The 20,972-nt window shown below is 36.2% G+C and overlaps 1 protein-coding gene across 3 annotated transcripts in view; it reads right to left on the bottom strand.

The window, feature by feature from the left end:
• The window catches only part of LOC126849658 (puratrophin-1-like), a 261,721-nt gene that overhangs the window by 179,716 nt on the left and 61,033 nt on the right, over window positions 1–20,972 (bottom strand). The window lies entirely within an intron of this gene.

Genomic DNA, 20,972 nt, shown 5'->3' with positions numbered 1-20,972 from the left:
ATTATTATACTCCGGTCATACAATAAACAGTATCGTATATCTGAGGTACGATCTTTCGCTTAATATTTATCGATCGCTGAGCAACACCGTGAAATTGTAATACGAATTAAACGTATTAGGAAAGTGTGATAAGAGATAAAATATATGACACACTACTGACAGATTATCAAGCAGATAGTTCCGTTCCTATTTAAATCTATTTCCAGTGATGAATACAGCAAGCAGAACTCGATACTCTTATCATTCACTTAAATTCAAGTAAATTAATTTTTAATCAAATTTTAATGCTAAATAGACGACCAAACTGGCAATTTATTGTTTGATTGTTCATGACATTTCGATATGGTTTTGGTCCTTATCAAGTGAACTGCGTTATAAAAAGTAGAAAGAGAAAAATCGAAATGTCAAACTGACATTGTGTCAACCACTATGTTTGGGATACTGAGAACGACCTTTAATGTTAAAGTTATCAAAATATTAAGATTCGTATACGTTTATTAAACAATTACGATCTCAAAATTGTGGTCTTTCTTTCCATTCCAAATCTTCCTTTCAAAAAATCGACTCAAAAAATTTGAAATTATAAAAACGATGGTTTTGAGATAAAGAAAGAATTAGAAAAGGAAAAATTACGAGGGAAGCTCGGTCGCAGCTCCTTCCGTTAGACCCAAAGATGGATACGCGAACGGTTTCGTCTGTGGCCACATAACCGACCCTTCCGATCCAGCCTTCAAAGAGGTCGCAGGGTCGGCGATGTCGTGTCTCTGTTTTGCAACGCGTAATTACCGATAACGGGCAGCAGGCACGCCGAGTGCACGGCTGAGCGCGCGCGGCATTAGATTTTTATATGCGAACGCGTAACGAACGGCGTTTTGCATATTGTACAGCGAATAGCAGCAGCAGCAGTCGCCGCCGCGAGCGTACTATGTGTCTTCGTTCGGTGGATGTTACATATGCCGTGGATTTATGCTGTTGTTGCCGTTGCTTCTGCCGCTGCTGCTTCGTCACGCGCGACGAACTGGAAAGTGATAGTTCGAAGTCTTAAAGATACGGTCGATCGTCGCTTATGATCGGGATGATCGATGCGAAACGCGCAGCACGAATGTGCGCGGGCTCGAGAGAGATGTATGTATGTGTGTTTACAGTTTAAAATATCTTTTCACGATTATTTCTCCTTGATCAATAGTATTCATAGATCTCCCGTAGATATTTATACAAAATTTCACAATAAAATTATTTTAATCGTCCAAATGTATCAAAGAATTAAAACTTACATCGATAATGTCAATCGTTAAAAAGCTTTCGTTAAAGAGTAAGAAGGGAGAAAAATATACAAGTGCGAACATGTGTCGCAAGCAAAGGCTCGGCGCCGAAAAGAGCGATCCTCAAAAAGGAAACATATGACTTACGGCTTGCGTAGCCGTATATATAAAGACCGTCGTGTAAAGACCGAGCGCGAGTGTTTTCGCGTCACGTCGACGGAATTTATGGAAACCCTCGTACGTTACAACGCATTACACCTCGTTAAAGGCGGCGTCGAGCAAAGTTACGTAGCTGCTCGAAATAGGAGACAACAAGTCTCTCGCTGATGCTCCAAAGATGATCGTCCGCTATCGCGCGAAAGTTATGAGAGAACGTAGTACGAGCGAACGTCATGCGCGAAATACCGTATTCCCGTCACGCCTTCAACTAAATGTGGCTGTACGACTCTCATCTCGCATCTCCTTGGCATTGAATGCAATTCTCGTCCATTAGGCGCATAAATCTCAGAATCATATGACTGCACGTAACGTCAAAGAAAACAGTACAATGTTACTGTCAAGAACATGCACGCGAAGAGGAATCAGAAAGTAACCGTAAGTAATAGAGAGATTGAAGGAAAATTGCCCGCCAACAAATGCCATTTTTTTTCTTCAAGAACAATCGATTGAGAACTATAAAATAAATATAATATAAAATAAATAAATAATATAATTAATAAATTGAATAAAAGTAAAATATAATAATATAAAATAAATAAAATAAATATAAATAATATAATAATAAATCATTTTTTTGTATCGATACTGGGATTTCACACGAATCGGACGTTGACAAAAAAATACAAAGAGACAAAGAGATTTAATAATATATTTAGGAAATTAGAACCCGAGTCCTTGATCCAAATTTAAATCGCAGATTTTCAGAATGAAAGCATCGATGGATTAAAGCGATTTTACACGATGGCTGACCGTCTAAGATACGAGTTCCACAAACTAGAAAATACCGATCAAAAGCAAAAGAGTCGGCGTCGAAGGAAAGTTCGCGTGCTATTTTTACAAGGGACTCGTGTGCGAAGGGGGATTCTATTAACATACAATAAGAACATAATTCTCTCGTACTCCTCCTAAGCGTAAGATGCCGCAGCATGCTACTGAGTGCTCTTGTTGTCCCTCTTCATCCTCCCGGAATCTTATGGACAATGGACAAAGGAACCTTGCAATTTCGTGAATTGTCGGGAAAATATTTATACGATTTATGACTGAGCCGAAATGTGTGTGCTATTTTTAAAGGATTAAAAGTCTGAACGAAGAATATGTAACAAATTAATTTTTTTTTACATATTCTTCGTTAAGAATGAAAATTTTTAATAAAATCACAATTTTCTAAAAGAATTTTTAAGTTTAAAGAATTTTTTAAAAAATGTACTAAAAAATATTAAATAATATTATAAAAAAGTGTAGAAAGATTTTAGTACATTTAAAAAAAAAATTCTTTAAATTTTTAGGATATTGCAATTGTATTAAAAATTTGTACAACATATTAGTATTGCGCTTGTTGAAAGATAGATTCTTCTGTAAGACGGAAGATATAAAACTGATGGCATTGACTGATGGCAATTTTCGCTTTTAAGCTTTCAAACGATGATCACGAAAAGACGCATATCGGCGACTTTTATAGTTCACTGACATCGAAACCATCGAGAAGACAGCGTGCACAAAGATAAAGCGCGTCCGTCGCGCAACAGACATGTTCTAAAATAGGTGAAGTGCATCTCGGAGCTGGAGACAATCATGAGAGAGAAGAGAGAAACGAGTTCCAGAGTCCTCGCACTTTGTTATCGGCTCGGTGCTATTGACCTCGTATCGACAACACCCTTCGGCCACGGTTCAATATATTTAACGAGCTCGCATACCAACAAGGAAACCGTGTCGAAACCATCGCACCGCAATACATGGAAAACTTATTGTTACCATTATCGACCAGCAATGTTGTTCGTATAACTCATCACTCGCAACGCAATCTATATTTTGTAAATGCCAAACAATTTGTTCAAAGAAGCGATAATAAAAGTAGATGTGAGTAATGAAATTTTCCAACAAGAAAAGTTTATTAAATATATTAAAAGAAGGAAATTAATTAAAAATATTGTTTTAATTTTTTTCTGACTTTGCATTGAAAAAAAAAATTCAATTCGCGAATTTTGTTATCTATTTGCATAAAATATTGTTATTTCATATCATAATTACATCCATGCATGATAAAGCTAGGGAAAAAAAAATTATTCTAGTCTTATTAAAATATGTATGAAATATTCTGTAAGAGAGAATCTGGAACACCCTGTATCGCACGTCGGATATCGATTCGACGAATCGATCGATCTCATAAAATCGCAGTGCGTAGCGCAGACAACGTCGTCATGCAGCACCACGAGGACGTAGAAGGACTACCTGTTTCTACCGGTTTGGTATCGGCGCCAACGCTCTGAAAGGCGCTGTCTGCTTGTCGCATACCAAACTGTTCACTGTACGTTCTTATGGCGCGCACAACTCGTAAAAAAAAAGTTAACAGATAATAGATGAAATGCTCGCGATTACACGATTCTCTTCGAACATGATCTGGATGTATCATCGAGAGTAAAGAATGAAGAAATTATCCGCATATACATATTTAAAGAATACTGTGTCATTGTGTAATCTTGTGAACATTGTGCTGTTATAATACAGTAATAATTATTCGTGAATAAAATTATAGTAAAATTTATTTATTTATATTACACAAAGTGATATGAAAATTTATTTGTATTTATTTGTAAAAAAAGTCTTCATTATTAAAAAATTATAGATAATGTCAAATATGTATTGTATTTTGCAAAATAGGTATATAATAATCAGCATCTGTTATATACATATATAAAGATCAGTTTCATACTACAGATCTGTGTACATGTGTCCTAAAAAATATTTATGAATATTATATTACAGAGTTCAATATACGATATATGATTAGATATAGCATTTCATAGAATATTATCACAATGGAACAGTTCGAGAATGTACAATTAATTAAACATTGTCCGCTAAAGACAATGTATTAATAAACGATTCATGCTGCGGATCCTGCTTATGCAAATGCATTATACTCTCATATTGGGATGGAGGCGTGCGATATAATTTGATAGCGCGTGTGCACCGCAAATAAACGATCCCACGCACGCACGCATCGTGTACACGGAAATACAGGGTCTGTAATAACCGTGTTGCTCTGGTCAGTGACACCGACACCTTAAAGGCCATTGCACAATGAAAATGGCAAAGAGATAAGCGACTTTATCCGTTGCTCGTACCGTACGGAGTGCAAAATACATTAGTCACTCGGCGCACGTTCCCCTTTCTTTAACATCGTTTCGCTATATCTCCCACCGTTCGATTCAGCGTGTAATTACATTTATCTCAGTTCTATAAAATTATCACGTCACTCCCCTTCACATCACTACAATTGCCATTTCAAAATGATTTCGTTAACGCAGAAGAAAAAGCTTCGGAAAAAAATCAAACTGACTATAAGTCTCACGTCGATTGGTTCACACTCACTTGTCAATTAGATTGTCGCGAACACGTAGCACTGATACGTGAAAACTGCCAAATGACTGAATGTGCAAAGAAAAAAAGATTAAAGGGAAGAAAAAACAGTCTAAAAATCGCGCGTATATTCGTTGACAACATTGCGAAATACTACATGAAAAATTGTGCGAGGTCTCAAATCGCGTTAACACGTCAGTGACAAGTGCGTACACGTGTTTTTATCCGATTCTCGGTCGGTCGCTGACACGCATGACGTATTTACTCGCGTGCTCGGCGTGAGATGCGTGTCCGCTAGAGAAAAAAAGAGAGAGAGAGAGAGAGAGAGCAAACTCGTGAGTTACATCTCCGACTTGCTCGTACGAAATTGGTACGACGTGAGATCTAATTGGGAAACGACGAGAGAGCACGGGCGCGAGTGAGAAACGGCGAACGGTGGAATAAATTTTCGATAAGACGCGTGCGCGAGTCTTTCAACTTGAGCAAAGGATAGACGCGCGTGTTTAATATGCGCATACTAAAAGAGGCGTCGCGGCCTCTCCCTGATTTATTGGAAATCGATTCAAGTCCGACGCCCACCTTAGCACCGTCGGCCGCTTTAGCGACACTGATGTCGATTACATAATAATTATGACCTATCGTGTAAATGAATTTTCTACCTGCTGTTTGCGTGATAAGTTGCAATACAGCGTGTCGCATGGCAAAGCCGTTTGTGATAAGAGCGAAAGATGAGTTTACTCTCTCCCTGTATGAGAATATAAATAGTCTCCGGAACATGCGTTTGAATAATTGATTTTCGCACGCTGATTTTTGATGACTCATATCTTATTCCTACTTCATTAATATTTCTTGTTGTAAAATAAGACATTGCTTTAGAAACACTCTCTCTACAATATCTGAAAAATATTCGAAATGGCAGATTCAATATAACTTTTAAATAATAATAATAAAATGTTAAAGTTATCCAATACGCGTAATAATATTACATAATTAACTTTTCAAAATTAAGACTATAATTTCCGATATGTAAATGTTTTCGCACTTACATTATGTTCTTATATACAAATGTTATTTTAATAGAAAAAAAGAAGTTTCTAAGAACTAAAAATATTCCTGCAAAATAGAGTTGTCAAGTAACGAAAGTTATGCTTAAAAAAATTCTTAAAAGCAATGAAACAGTAAACCAAAAAACGGTGCAAAGCGATGCATCGAAAGCATGTGAAATGGAAGGGATCATATGTATAGACACAATTACGGACACGCATCTCTACCAGCGCATTATTCTAGAGAAGCGATCGGATGTATTGCATGTAACAGCCCAGTTTGCAATACAAGACTATCTATGCAGGCTTGCGACTCGAGACGCATGGAATGTCAGTGTAGGTATGTACATATACACATTTATCGCACACATAAGACAATACATAATAGTAGGACAGAGGAAATGGCGCAACTTTGCCACAACTTTGTCCCGGTTTGTATATCTGTTCTCGGCATGCACAAAGCGGATCCTGCGAGCTCCTTGCGCGAGCATTTACGAGGCGGTGGAGTGTATCATATCCCGTCTTATGCAGTTACATGCGTCGCTGGCTCGTATGCTTCTCCGTGAGAATGGCAACCGAAACTATTCTTGCCGAGTCCATTCCCAATTAGCGTGACTCATTATCCGTTAAAGAACCGCCGCAGCCTCTCGCTGCGGCGATCAAGTACCTGATCCCTTTCCATGGAAGGAGGCATCTTACGATATCGCCTCACTCTCTCTCTCTCTCTCTCTCTCTCTCTCTCTCCTTCTCATCGCTCTTCTCTCTCGAATCGCGTAGTAATTGCGGTCTTACGTTACAAGTATCGCAAATTGCCGCCCGGTTATACCGTTAGTCTATAAATTCGCGCGCCGACGTCTTTTGCGCTTTGCCGTGTTGCTAACTATCCGAAGAACACTCATTTTCTCACCTATCGCGACGTAAACGAGACGTCGTGAGGGGCTATTGAAGGAGATTATTGAAGACTATTCATGTTCGGTATTAAAACGCGCGCTATTGAAAACTATTGAAAACAATAATATACGCAAATAAATACGCGTTTATTATTACAAACTATTAATAATAATGTACGTATAAGCAGATAAACAATTCTGGCAGCTAAGAATCGATATCCTGATTTCGATTGCTCTCAATATCCGTCATGCAAACATTCTACCGGATGTTTGGATGTAATAACAATGTCATAACGAAATAACGCTTTCAAACAACAGATACCGATTCCATTGAGATAAATTGCGTCATTCATTGTTGGTACGAAACTAATAAGCTATCGTGCCGCGACGGCTCTTTCTCTCTTTCGCTCTCCTTCTATTGATGCACCGATCTGTTATACACACGGTGCACTCGACCCAAACAATGCATAACAAGCATTGTCTCTTCGCTCCGCCCACCAATTCCATTGCACCACGCTTGCATTGCTTTTATGTATCTTACTCCGGTTATTCAGCCGCTTACACACGTGCGACGTATATGGGGGCGCGTAAAAAAATATTGCCTATCGAAGCAACGCGACCCGGCAACTAGACATAAGAATAGACACAACGGAACGAATCTAATCTTAAGCAATTGAAATTTAAGATGTGAAATCAATATATTTATCGCAATCGCGCATTTAGACACTGTAAACCTGTGTGACAATCCTTTTAATTTTTTTTTCTACTTGATCGTCAAATTTTCGTAGAAAACTTTTCTTTCTATATTTTGAGAGCCTCACTTTCTCCACCCGCGGCCCTCTCGACATCTCACTCATAAGAGAAAAGTACGATTGTAATAGAACAAAAATAAATCGTTTCAATGCTGCAATATAACGCGTATCGATCCTGGATCGTAATTGATGCAAACACTTGACATCACCCCGTTCTGCGAACAATTTAATGAATTTTAGACAATTCTTTGTGATGACTAGAAAATTCTGACTTTAATTTAATATACATTGTGTTTATGTTTGAATGTTGTTATGTCCTTCGACGTTCCGTAAACTTATTTTCCAGCCGCTTCTGCGAATAAACTTTACAACGTTAAAATTGACTTTTCGTCAACAAAGAGAAAAAGGCTCTATTATAATTATATATTCGTATAATACGGAGAATGAAATTTTCAGCTAGTATTCAAGGATATTATCAGGGCTATCGCATGCGTTACATTCCTACGCATTATATCTCAATCTCTCAAACTATCTTTTCTCTACGTGCCAATCCATTCAGACAAGCCCATTAACTGCCACGCGCTCGATAAACAATCTTTGTCTTGTCAGTGGTGGTCTTTGCACCGTAGCTCGCTCGCATGGCAGCCGATCGGGCGACAAAGAGCTGGCGGTGCACACACTCATCCATTGTTGCGCAAGAGTGGTGGTCGTTACACAGCCGGCAGTTGTTATCGTCGAGCGGATCGCGAGGCATTCTCGGAATTGCAATTTTTCTCTTTTCTCCTCCCCCTAATTAAAGCCGTTAAGTAATTTTCCCCCCTCGTGAAGCACACGCACGCGCGCATTACACGCATCGTTTCGTCGAAATCGATTCCGCCGCACAGTTGCAGCCAGTTGAACATGTGCGCCTCTCGATTATCCGCCCATTGTTTAACGGGCATCCTCGTACACATATGAATTACGGATCGCTGGCCCTCGAAAAGACTAAACTGCATTTCTCCTTTCTTCATGGGACCGTACGCCCACCCTCGAATTGTTTGCTTCATTCATGAGCCCGCGGCTATTGCTGTACACGGCGTATGCACATCGCATGAATAGCAATTACGATCGCAGCAACATCAATGGGAATTAGAATTAAGTAATATAAGCATCCCGTGATGAATGAAAGCTTTCTTTCTCTAGCGATATAGTCGCTTTTTGCTGCTCCCAAAATTTCAAAAGCTAATTTTCTCCTGTAGAAACAACGATTCTTTTTATTCAAAGGTTTGTATTTAATTAACCATTAAATTTAATTTCAACCGAGAAATTCAAAAAAGAAAAGGCCAAAAAAAATTTTTTAAATCAGTCATGTCATAACAAAAAAAATAAAAATACGCGCGCGTAAAACACTATCTCATACAAAGTTCTCAATTTTGTTTTTAATTAAAAAATGCATTAAAAATAAAAAAAAAAATGTTTCTTTCCACTTCCGCATAATTATAAATTAATTATTACACGGCTTATAACCGCTTACATATTGTTTTGCATCGCGTTATCGAGGAGACGCGGTTCATTGCGGTTTACCAACCATAAAAAGCGAGCATGCGGTGCGCCGTTTAAGATCGACGCGTTTTTTATTTCCCTCCACGGCGGTTCCCGTTGAGTCTGGTTACCAATTGTGTGGACACAGGTGGCTGTCTGTCGATGCATTTTACGTCGCCGTGTAGACTCCGTGTGTAAACTCCCAAGTCGCTTGAGCGCCGTGCAAGCAAATGTTAATTACTATCGTCAAGCACGTGCTCGAGCTCTCAAGCTTTTGCAGAGATTTAACTCTTTCTACAATGTACCGAGCTTTTATTCTTATTAAAAAAGAAAATTTAAACTTGCCTCGAGATATTTATATACGTACATATGTGACTATAGGTATCTGAAAAATTAAATCGACTGAATAGTGAATGAAGCTACTGTATGTATTTGCGTATCATAAATAAAGAGAAAGCTTGTCTTTGACCAGAGCGATGCTAGAGAGGAGAAGAAAAAAAATTATTATCCAGTTTTATCGAACTATCGGCTATTTACTATCGGCAAGTTCGACTTTGTTCCCTATATTCCCTAAGGCATGAGTCGTGCGTGGCCATTGCCCTTAGGCTCTGTTCGAATTCGAGAGCGCTTGATTCGGGGGAATTTGTATACTTTACCGCAATGTAAACTATATGGATATCGGGTCACACGTTCTCGAAGTCTCGAACGTGCGATACGCACAGCCCCTTTGTTACCATTGTCTTAAACAGACGAGGTCGAAATCGAGATCGAGATCAAGGAACTTATAAAAGTTTAGAAGTTCATTGTTTCGTGAAAGTGAAAGGGTTGTTGTTCACCAACCCCCAGGATTGTCGACACGAAGGAGTATGTCATCTAACAAGAAGAAAATTCCGTCGGACAACAAGAAATTATCCTTTGTTGCTGCGTTACAAAGACGCAAAAAAAATCGAAAAAGGATATTCACAGCGTCGTCAGATTCCGATGAGGATATAATGGATATCGTGCCGCTTCCTCCTGCTTTTCCCCTTCCTTCTCCTCTTCCTGATGATCGAGATCCTGACTCGGAAGAGCAAGAAAAAAAAATCGAAAAGTCAAAAAAGAAAAAGAACAAAGACAGGAAGAACATCGGAAGAGAGAGAGAGAGAAGAGATGGAATAAAAGAATATGCGCGATATTTGAGAGATTCCTCAGGCTTCTGAAAATTGTCTACGGAAATATACGTTCGTAATAACCGGTTCTTTCAACATATTCAAAAGAAACGAGATCGAGGAGTTTATAAGGAGATACCGTGGTCGTACCGTATCAAAGATATCGAGAAAGGTGGATTACATCGTGGTGGCAAACACGAAGACCGGTTCCTTTAAATTGGCAAAGGTCAATACTGCGGATATTAAATATCCGAGGGATGGAATAATCGCGACAAGTTGGAACGTGCCATGTTCGTTTGTCGTTCATAAGATACAAAATCTCCTCCATTCATCTCTTTTCATTTCAGTGTAGAAATCGTCGTCCCGCCTCACGACCAAAAGTGTTGGTCGAAAAATTACAAAAAATACCGAATATTCCTCCAAGAAAGGAAGAAGAGGAAAGAAGATTAAAGAAGAGGAAAACAATCAACACCATCAAAAATCTGAGTACGCCGTGTCTGTTCTGCAAAGGGACAACGATAACAATGACGTCTTACAATTAGATGATTTATGCAAAGAGCAGAAACAGCTATTTGTTGAATTAGATAAGAGAAGGAAAAAGGAGGAAAAGGAGAAAAAGAAGGAAAAGGCGGAGGCCGTCACCCTAGTGACACTCTGATACGTAAAGAGAGGAGGCTGGATGAGATGGAAACTCGAGCGGCCGACAGTACCGCAAGTTCACTTTTCAAGTGATTTACATCATGATCCCATCGATCAATATTTCGTTCACGAAACGCAATGAACCCCGATTAACATCGCCACCGAGTCGCGCAACCGAACATTTTAATGGACCCGCGAAATGACGGCAGTTGCCGGCACGTGTACTCAGTTTGCTACATAATAAGTGCATAATACTCGACAAGCCCGTTATGAAACTGTACTGATTATTGCGGCGGGCGATAGCGCGCAATAAAACAAGGAATGACTATTTATCCGACAGGTCTTGCGTATCCGATCACGAGATTTTTTGGGAACCGAATATAGTAACTGGCTAGATCGATAAAGAGCAAAGAATGTCACTCAGTTACAAATCAATTATTTTATGAATTTGCATGAGCATAAAACATATGCGAACCGGTTTATGTTGTACCAGGAACTATCTTCGTTTGTAATAAACGACGAATCTCGATTCGCGAATTCTTTCTGCCTCGAAAAGCAACATCATATAAATTTAAAAATTGCCAAATTTCAAACTTTCCACGATCAATTATGTAATCGATACTTATACAAGCTCAGAGTGTCTCAATCATACATTATTGATAAAAAAACGTATGTAGCAAGAATAAAAGTATTGAATATTATCGGAGAGAGTACAAATTGATCTCTCGCCATAAAATATTTCAGTCGCGAAAATAAATTTTTTCTTATATAATTTCACTTTAAAATGTACGACAAAATTCGATAAAATGTCAAATCCAAACCTGTCCACCAAAAATCAATTATTTCTTAATTGTATCATTAATTAGCATATATCCTCTGTAACATTCGCGAGAATTTAATGCAGGCAATAGGTATGTAGTACTTCGGCAACCAAACCAACTGGCTTTGCAATGCCGATCGTTCACGATTTCCATCGATCACCTTCCTGATCTCGTGTCGATCGCGAGCTAATCTTCGATTAGCTGGAGGGCCTTTCTCCCTTTGCCTGCACTTACGGCATTACGACGTGACACGCAAATGCCGAGCAACGTGTTATCGCATACCTGAGAGCAGGCAAACGCTCGATTCGCTTGCGAAATCTGAAACTGCCGGGCGACTCCGGGTTGGCAAGCCGCTGCGTGAAAAAAATATATGACCGCTGACCCGTAATACGTCGTTGCTTGTACGAGAGAAAGAGTACATACGTCAAAATTGCATTTGGTAAATATAAAAGTGAAAAGAATTTTCACTTTCCGATTCTTCTAAGAAGCGCATATCTTAAAGGTTTCGACATCTTATTTATTTAACTAAAAGTTATACGCGGAAAATCTCTGCATTTTTTTAAAGTTAATTAAAATAGAAGAACTTAGAAAAACTTAGATTGAAAATATTATCAAGTTTCATAAAAGTTAGTTTTTTACAAAAAAAATTCGATACTGTCTATTTATTTTTGTGATTAAAAATTAATCAATAAATAGAATTCCGTAAATTACATATCTGTAATTTTTCTGTTTTTTTTGTTTTTTTTTTTTTTTTTAATCTGTAATTCTTTAATGCTTAGAACTTGTCATTACTTATGACTTATGATATTAATCACTAGATACTTTATGCAATACATAAAGAAAGTTATATTATTTTCAAACATCGAAATGCATTGTGATAAGGTAGACATGCAGAGTTATGTGACTTTCATTAATTATATCTCAAGTATCATTAATCTTTTCATTATACAATGATGAAATATATTTAAGAGGAGTCTCCATTCATCACTAAAGTAATCACCAATATAATTATGGCAGTCATATTTATTATTAGTTAATTATCTGAATGAGAGAAAGAGAAAAAAGAAATTACTTTTCATTTAAGTATATCACTGAAAATAACTGAATTAAATCTGATTAGGAAGAATAATTTTCTGATATATATTAAATTTACATGTTCATTTCAAAAACCGTCGCGTTTTACCATAAATTATCATTTATTAACACACGTAATATTCTTAAACATATCATAAAACTTTCTCGAAAAAAAATGAGGATTTTTATTCGGTATATTTCAGTTCATAATTCACATAATTCACGAGAATTGCGAAAAAAAGAAACCCCGTTAACTCGTGAGGCTCGCATAATTTACAGGATGATACGCAGAATTACAATCATAAAAAAAGCTTCTTACATAACATTTCGCGAGAAAGGATCGTCCGCTTTGTATGATGACTGAAAAGAAAAGGACATAAACGTGGCGCCGAGGGCCGCGGGCTAAAAATGTTATGACGGTATGCAATCAATAACGCGGCTAAACAAAGGGAGGCTTTGTGGCGGCTCCGCGTAAGGTCAGACAATAAGTACAGCGCCTTGCAAACGCGCGATGAGGCTGCTATGATAGCCGTTTACAAATTGCGGCGAATCTTTCACGCGGTTCGGGCCGCTCGAGGCGGCCAGGAAAAAGGAGGACCACGTGAATCGCGCAAGGCGATGATCTATAACCATAAAAATATTCTCACGATACCGCGCAATCAATGAAGAAATGCAAAAAGAGTGCACTAACATGTTTAAACTGACGTATGAATCTTACGATAGCGTAAAGTTATGTTTCTTGCTTAGAACTTAAGATCTTGATAGAAAACGATTTTATGCAAAAAATTGAAAAGAACGACAAACTCAATTTTTGTAATATTAAAGATTCAAGCTGTAAATTGCAGTTGTGCAATATGTCAAATTATCATAGTCACAGATATCATTTTTCGTTTCGTTAATTCTGCAGTAGATTATATTGTTCCTAAAAAAAAAGTAGAAAAATGTCAAGTACAATCAAAATGAGACAAGTTCTTCCAAGCTACGAGCTTTTCTACAATTGTATCGTTTCGTGTCTGTGACGATACAATGGACTCTACTTATATATTGTATCCAGTGTGGAGTGCGTGTAGTTGAATTAAACGCATACAAGCGGATGCGTAAGTGTGATATGCGGCTCTCGCATGCTACTTGTTAATTTCGAGATAGTTATTAATCGAGAATTATACATATATGCGTGTGTTGATACAATTCATGTTGCTCGCTCATTCGGCGTAATGCCATTAATTTATATCAGTAGTAACACTAAACATTTTATTATATATTGATGGATTGATCGTAATATAAACCGATAGAAAAATTCTCCGTTACCCCCATTCCTTTTCCAGATAATTGCCAGAATGATATCATATTTTTATCATATCGTTGATGCCCGCCCACGGATTCTTACATTCTATTCCGTAGAATTATTCATGATGCTGAGAAAAAGCGGTGATATCGCATATCGATTCGAAGCAAAGAACAAGAGATATCGATATTATTCCTTGAGAAATCGTTATCTGCCGACGTATGTAATTGTATTTTTTTTTTTCTGGGGATCGATCATGTACTTTTCCCCTAGAGCGAAAACGTGAAAAGTTTCATGTGAACTCTATAATTTCGCTCGATCATGTAACTCTCTCAACCGCGGAAACGTGAAATTTTTCACGTGAACTTTTCCGCCGTGAAATATAATGACAGAAATCTAGGGGATTAATATACTAAAAACACGGATACGTTGTTAGAAGAGTATTCTAGTCCGTGCGCGAATATATCTCGTAAAATATCGAATCGTGTGCACGTAATGGCCAGTCTGGCGTAGCGACGATCCGAAGAGGTTCATTTCCATTAGTGTCGTTAGCATGCAAGAGTATATAAAACTGTGATTTGTGTCGAGAAAAGTATTACGATCATTTTCTTGGCAAATTCCTATCTTTACAGAACCTTCTGCTTTACAGAAAATTCCGCCGCTTCTTCTTAACTCAAAGGCTCCCAGCTACCGTGAGGACAAAGGAGAAATGTTCTTTCTAGAACCAGTAGTCTCTCTCTTTCTCTCTTACAGAATCTTTTATTGAGAATATATTGTATAGTTTTTTAATAAGAAACTGAAAAAAGCTAATTAGATGAAGGTAACTATGAGTTTCTCTAATGAGTTATATGTATATCCTTTGCTTGTAATTCTTAAATAATATAGAAATTTAAAAATTATCAAGAAAAAAAATATAAATTTGATATTAAATTATATGTTACAAAATCAAAAGACATAAAATATATATAATGCGAATATGCATGTGGAATTTTCTTTTTATGCAAGATATAATGAACGCTTATCTCAAAACACAACGATATACATTTATCAGCGACCATTTCATGGAAAAGCTGCGATAACCGTGGTTCGAGCCCCTTTCCCTTCTTTTTCTCAAGACGAGTTGCATCAACAAATGATTATAGTGCGGTCACAATGTGAGAAATTACCCGAACCGGAAACAGTCATTATTGCGAGAAACGAACGATAAACGTGAAATGCTGATGGAAGGTTAACGCATCGAACCAGAAGGGAGATACAAATTATGAAAAACATAAATCTAAATAAAATTAACTTTAACTTGCACTAGAAGAGAAAAATAATGTCAAAAAGAAAATAAGTATATAAGAGGAAAAAACAATAATAAGAATTATTTTTATTATTCTTTTTATATATAATTCTTTTTTCTTTTAAAAATGAATACTTAATTATTCTTCTTCAGATTCCAGATATTGTATTACAGTATATGTGATTATATTAGCAGTAGAAACTATAATATTGAGAGATAAGAAAAGATGCATAGAATTGTATTTATAAAAAAAAATAATTAGAAAAACCAATTGTTTTAATATTAAAAGGTTATTTATTTATTAAAATATAAAATAAATAATTCTTTCTTTTTCTTTCTTTTATTCTCTTGCAGTCTGATCGGCATGAGACTGTCACTGTTACACAACGAGAACAAACCCCGAGCTGCGCTTAACAACTTATATCAGCCATGAGAAAATTCAATAAACTCATGAAAAAAAAAAAAAAAAAATTAATCGATGCCACATCCGCATGTACCGTTCCCTTTCAACTATTTCATTTTTGATTATGTTCACATTATCCCTGGCTAACAGATATTTATTGTTTTACCGCAATCCTTTCTGTTTCCCGACAAATCCTCATTTGTAACTCGTTACAATATCATTACCGACATTTCCGATCGTTACGATCGGCTCTCGTACCTGCGATAAATCGGACACGACAAAAAAAAAGACTTGTCGGCGAACCGCCTTTTCCATCTGCGCGATATATACCTCGGAAATATATTGATTGGATCGATAATTGGACGGTCGGCGATTCGCTACTTCCGATCGAGGGCTCGCTCGATTACACCAATCAAGGAAACTCCCGATCTCTCCTCGTTGTGTGTTCTAGCCAATCGGGATAATAGAAAAGAAACGAGAGCTTTCGAGGTGAATCGATTGGCACAGGGAGGGAAAGGATCGAAAACGAGAGAAAGCTAAGAAACATATGGTATGATTTTCTTTAGACAACCGCCCGCATCTACGGCATATAAAACACTTTTGCGAAGGGTATGCGTGAAATATACTTGGCAAACGTGTGATATACTCGGTATGCGCGATGTACGCGTATGTAGCTATAAATCATTCGAGACAATCATTCCGAACGATCGTTGTGAACTCGTTACGAGTTCACTTTAGTGGCCGAGAGCGACTATAGGAAAGCTCAAAAGCCGGTACGATGCACTTTGCGAAACGCTGGCGAACGCACTTATCAGCGAGCGTACAGCTACGGGTACAGAACAAGATCGCCCTCATCGGAACGAAGGAATACTTTCGCTTTCCACGCGCCAGCATATATCAATCAAAATCATCAACTAAATCAATATTTTATAAATCTAAGTGTCACACTGATCTAATGATTCAATTGATTATTTGATGATTTGATATTTTCGAGTATTCTATAAATTTAAAATTTATAGAACACGTCTTTAATTGTTAAAGTGGCATATGGGTTCAACCATTTCAATATGTATTTATTTAGAAAATCAAATGTCATATTTCTCTATTCATTAATAATATTAAAAAATATTATCTGAACAAGAAATTTTAAAGAATACCAATTAAGAATAAAAAATATCAATTTGAAGTAATCAGTTGATCGTGATAACTAATACCTATTCAAAAACATATAAATGTATATATATGTACCCGCAAAAATTTTCTCAGATATTATTAGTTGCAATTGATCAGAAAGTATCATTCTTTGTTGACACGAGATAGAGTTATCTTAAAGCATCTTTAAGCATCTTTAAAAAAAGCAGTTACCACGCTAGAATTTCTTTAGATCGTAACCGGATATCAAGGATCGTTTTATAAACCAAGGTCCATACCGTTAGATAATATATAAATCATTGATATTACACGAGCCCGCGAGCAACGCATACACTCGCCATAAAGGATCGCTCTGCGAGATTCAACGTATATATAACATCACTGCTGTACACATTCCGCACGCATATATGCGAGCACGCTTAATATACATGCTACTGTAATAATTGAGCCAATGCAGTTATTCATTACGAGCTAATATTGAAAGTAATTTCTTTTTTTAGTCTTATCGATATTTCAAAGAGTGAGAAACAAGAGAACAAAGAGTATGAAATATCATATATATTTAATAAATAGTGTGAGTTTCTATTTAAAAAGTTTAGATCCTTGACATTTAATTACGCTAATTAATATCTATTCTAATCAGACTACTTTTGCGGAAGCTTATGGCAAAATCACAAAAGAGAACGAAATCGTATATTAGAAAGCAATTTGCTGACATTTTATTTCTTTCGATAACTTTAAATTATGAAAATAACTCACAGACTGTGACTTTAAATTCGACAAAATCGCGGTTAAAACATGTTCCACTATGTATCGTTTATGTCAACATTAATATTATTAATTGTTACTTTAATTACAACTGTTCGGTATTCATTACGCTTGTATTTTTCCTCGGCATTAACACGAGCGTGCATCTTTTTGACACATACGTAAAGTAGGACTCGATGCTGACTTCGACTTTCGCCTTGAAGATTAATTGCGAATTAATACGATGACGAAAAAAGCGGTACAAAAATTATTTAAGACGCTATCTCGTTCCCGTGCAATTATACGCGAACGGGATCGCCAATCGCGGGTGTCGTCGTGTGTATATCGCCCCAACGGCAAAGTCATAACTCTCGAATGTCGCTGAAATAATTACGGCGGATGGCGTGTTTAATAAGTCATCGGAAAGTCGCTCGAAAGTATTATCGGACTAATTTAATTCAAAGTTTTCATAAATTATTCTCATTAATGTATTGATAATTTTATATCTTTAACTTGAAATTTTCGATAATCTGTATATCATAAATAAATTTTTATAAAACTTTTATGAAAAATATATATTACTATACATTAACTCTGTTATAATACTTTTAATATAATATAACTATATAATACTTTTAATATTGCAAATAATTTCGCAATTCTGTATAACATTATTTATAATAACATCAGATACGAAAACTGACGTTGTGGAAAAAGAATTTGTCCTAGTTTTTGCTGGATTATAGTAATACAATCTTTTGAAATGCGCGAGATATGCGAAATGAAACAAGTTAATACGTGGGAAACGTACAGAGAAGTGCGAATAATCAAACTAATAGATCGAAAAAAAAAAAAACAACAAATGTTTCTGAAAGCAGTAACAAGATGTTTGTTACGCTTCAGTGAGCCACACTGCGTTTTGCAACTTTTCAATAATCCTGCAAAAAAATTTATTCCGAAATATTATATAATAATTTAAAATTTTCAATTTTACGGCCTTTTCAAATGATAAAAATAATAGATAACGATTTATTTTTTTACATACGTGTTTGGACAATTTTCCAAACTTTTAAGAGTATAACAATGTTGCTCTTTCAAATTGATTTTATTCCTTTAAGAGAATGAGTCAATCAAACTTTAATCAATTTTCTATGATCACTCACAGTTTTAATATCCCATCCCCATCTGCGGGTTACTTTTCGAGACAATTTCTTGCTGGAATATCAAATGATCGCAGGTTTTGATCTCTTGGGAGCGCTTTCCGCTTTCCCAATAGCAATCTAGAAAGCTTTCAGTTGATTAAATTTTAGTCACGCGGATTTTAGTTCCAAAATGTTCTTCATCTTTGCTGGTACGTTGCATCGGTTGTTGACCCGCCCACGATTTTATTGCTTTGTTTCGCAGCAACAATCCAACTTCTCGACCTCCCGGTCAATGAAACTGCGCAGTATGCTCTGATACGTTGCCGCAAGAAAAAAGATAAAAAAAATGATAAAGTTCGTAAAGCTGCTGTTATTCACCGTTGCACGAATAAAATGCGGATTTTATTACGCGTTTTTAAAAGAAAAATGGTTTAATCTCTGCCTCACCGTTTAATCGTTGTTTTTTTTATAATCGAAAAAGTTTGCGGAATGCTCTCGAAATGAATTTAACTTCGTCGGTAATTGCAGTTATTGGTCGGTGCAATTTTTTTATATTTCGAGATGCACACGCAAAAAGATTCTTATACCGAAGGTGATTTCCGGCTCTCATTTTTTCGACGATAGTGTGCTCGTTTTACAACTCGTAATACGTAGCCGAGACACGCTTTGCGAGTAGATGCTTCGAGATGAAAAAAAGAAAGAATGACGAAGTGATTGACTTTTAGTGGACACTTGATGCGTTGAACCGACGCGTGTATCTTAAGCAACGAACCAAAAAGCGAGGAGGGAGAGGCAGGCGGAAAAATACGATTTTGGTACCATTACGTCATCTCCTTTGAAAGATTGACACGTGTTCATCCCGCCGTGTCGGATAGAGCAAAGAGCATGCTACCCTAGATTAGCATGACAAACGTGGAACACTTTAACCGCACAAAATGCTCGAATGCCGAATAGGGTTAAAAGTTTACTTGCAGTCAAACTTATCACTCAACGTATAACGCAATCCAATGAGAAAATATATTCTAATTAGAAAGCATCTTTTAAACAAATGAAACATCTGCCAGTTAAACGATCGTTACAAAAACGTTAACTATGTCTAAATAAAACATATTGCAAACAGAATAGAATTTAATAAAAAAGTAGAAAAAATGTTTATGATGATGAAACTTAATAATAAATTTATCTTAAAACAATTGTATTATAAAACATTAAAAGAGATCTCCTATAAGACAAAGGGCTGATACGGATGATTTATTACAAGCAATTGTTTCTTTGGCAAACTTATGTATTTATCAAATCGTATCTAACTGCGAAAAAAATGCTTTTATGACAGAAACAACGTTATTCCATTTGGCGAAACACGTGTTCACGCCCGACAGCGATAATGAAAGCGGAACTAAAGCGTCTAAAACCGACGATCGGCGAGGCGTGAGATCGAACATCGAATCCAGGATCGAAAAGCGATTAAGGAATTCAGTCAATATCGTATTTTCTCGTCACAACGCCGAGAAGGGACGTTTTCTCACGATTATGAATTATTACTCGCTTGCATATGTTTTATAAATTCTAACAAATTATAAATTTTAATAAAAATAAATGACAAACAAGGAAATATTTGATTAAAACAAAACTTTTAAGATTTATATCTCATGAACAAAACTTCTATTGTGTTAAAGCAGTTTTATGTTAAACGGAAAATCCTATTTTAATGACAGTCTGACTCATTGGAAATTTTTATCGAGTATTTGTGGAGCAAAATAATTTGACACTCGATAACGCACGTGCACTCGATCTTATCGATTAATTTTAGAAGAGATAAATGCAAACTGATTTAGTTAACGTTTATAATAATTTTTATGTAATAAGAATTATATATATATATATATATATATATATATATATATATATATAGCACACATACACACACATATACACGTATAAATTTCATTTTTGAATCTTCAAAAATATTTAGCATTCGAAAATATAATTTAAAGAATTTTTCTATCTTTATTTCTAAATTGATAATAATTATTTATTTTAATTTATAATAATTACTTTCTTTAATATGTAATTACTATAATTATATAATTAATATTAAGTGCATCTGTACAATATTGTTATCTTCTATATTATTTCTATATTTCTCCCATATTTTGTTTTAGGAAATCTAAGTACTCTTTTACCATCTAAGTTCTCTGTAAGGTACTTTTAATACAATAGAATTAATAA

Source organism: Cataglyphis hispanica, chromosome 5 (genome assembly GCF_021464435.1).
Source record: "Cataglyphis hispanica isolate Lineage 1 chromosome 5, ULB_Chis1_1.0, whole genome shotgun sequence".
In the NCBI taxonomy this organism is placed as follows: Eukaryota; Metazoa; Arthropoda; class Insecta; order Hymenoptera; family Formicidae; genus Cataglyphis; species Cataglyphis hispanica.
The sequence above is the reverse complement of the archived record's forward strand: the minus strand, read 5'-3'. Positions and strand labels throughout refer to the sequence as shown.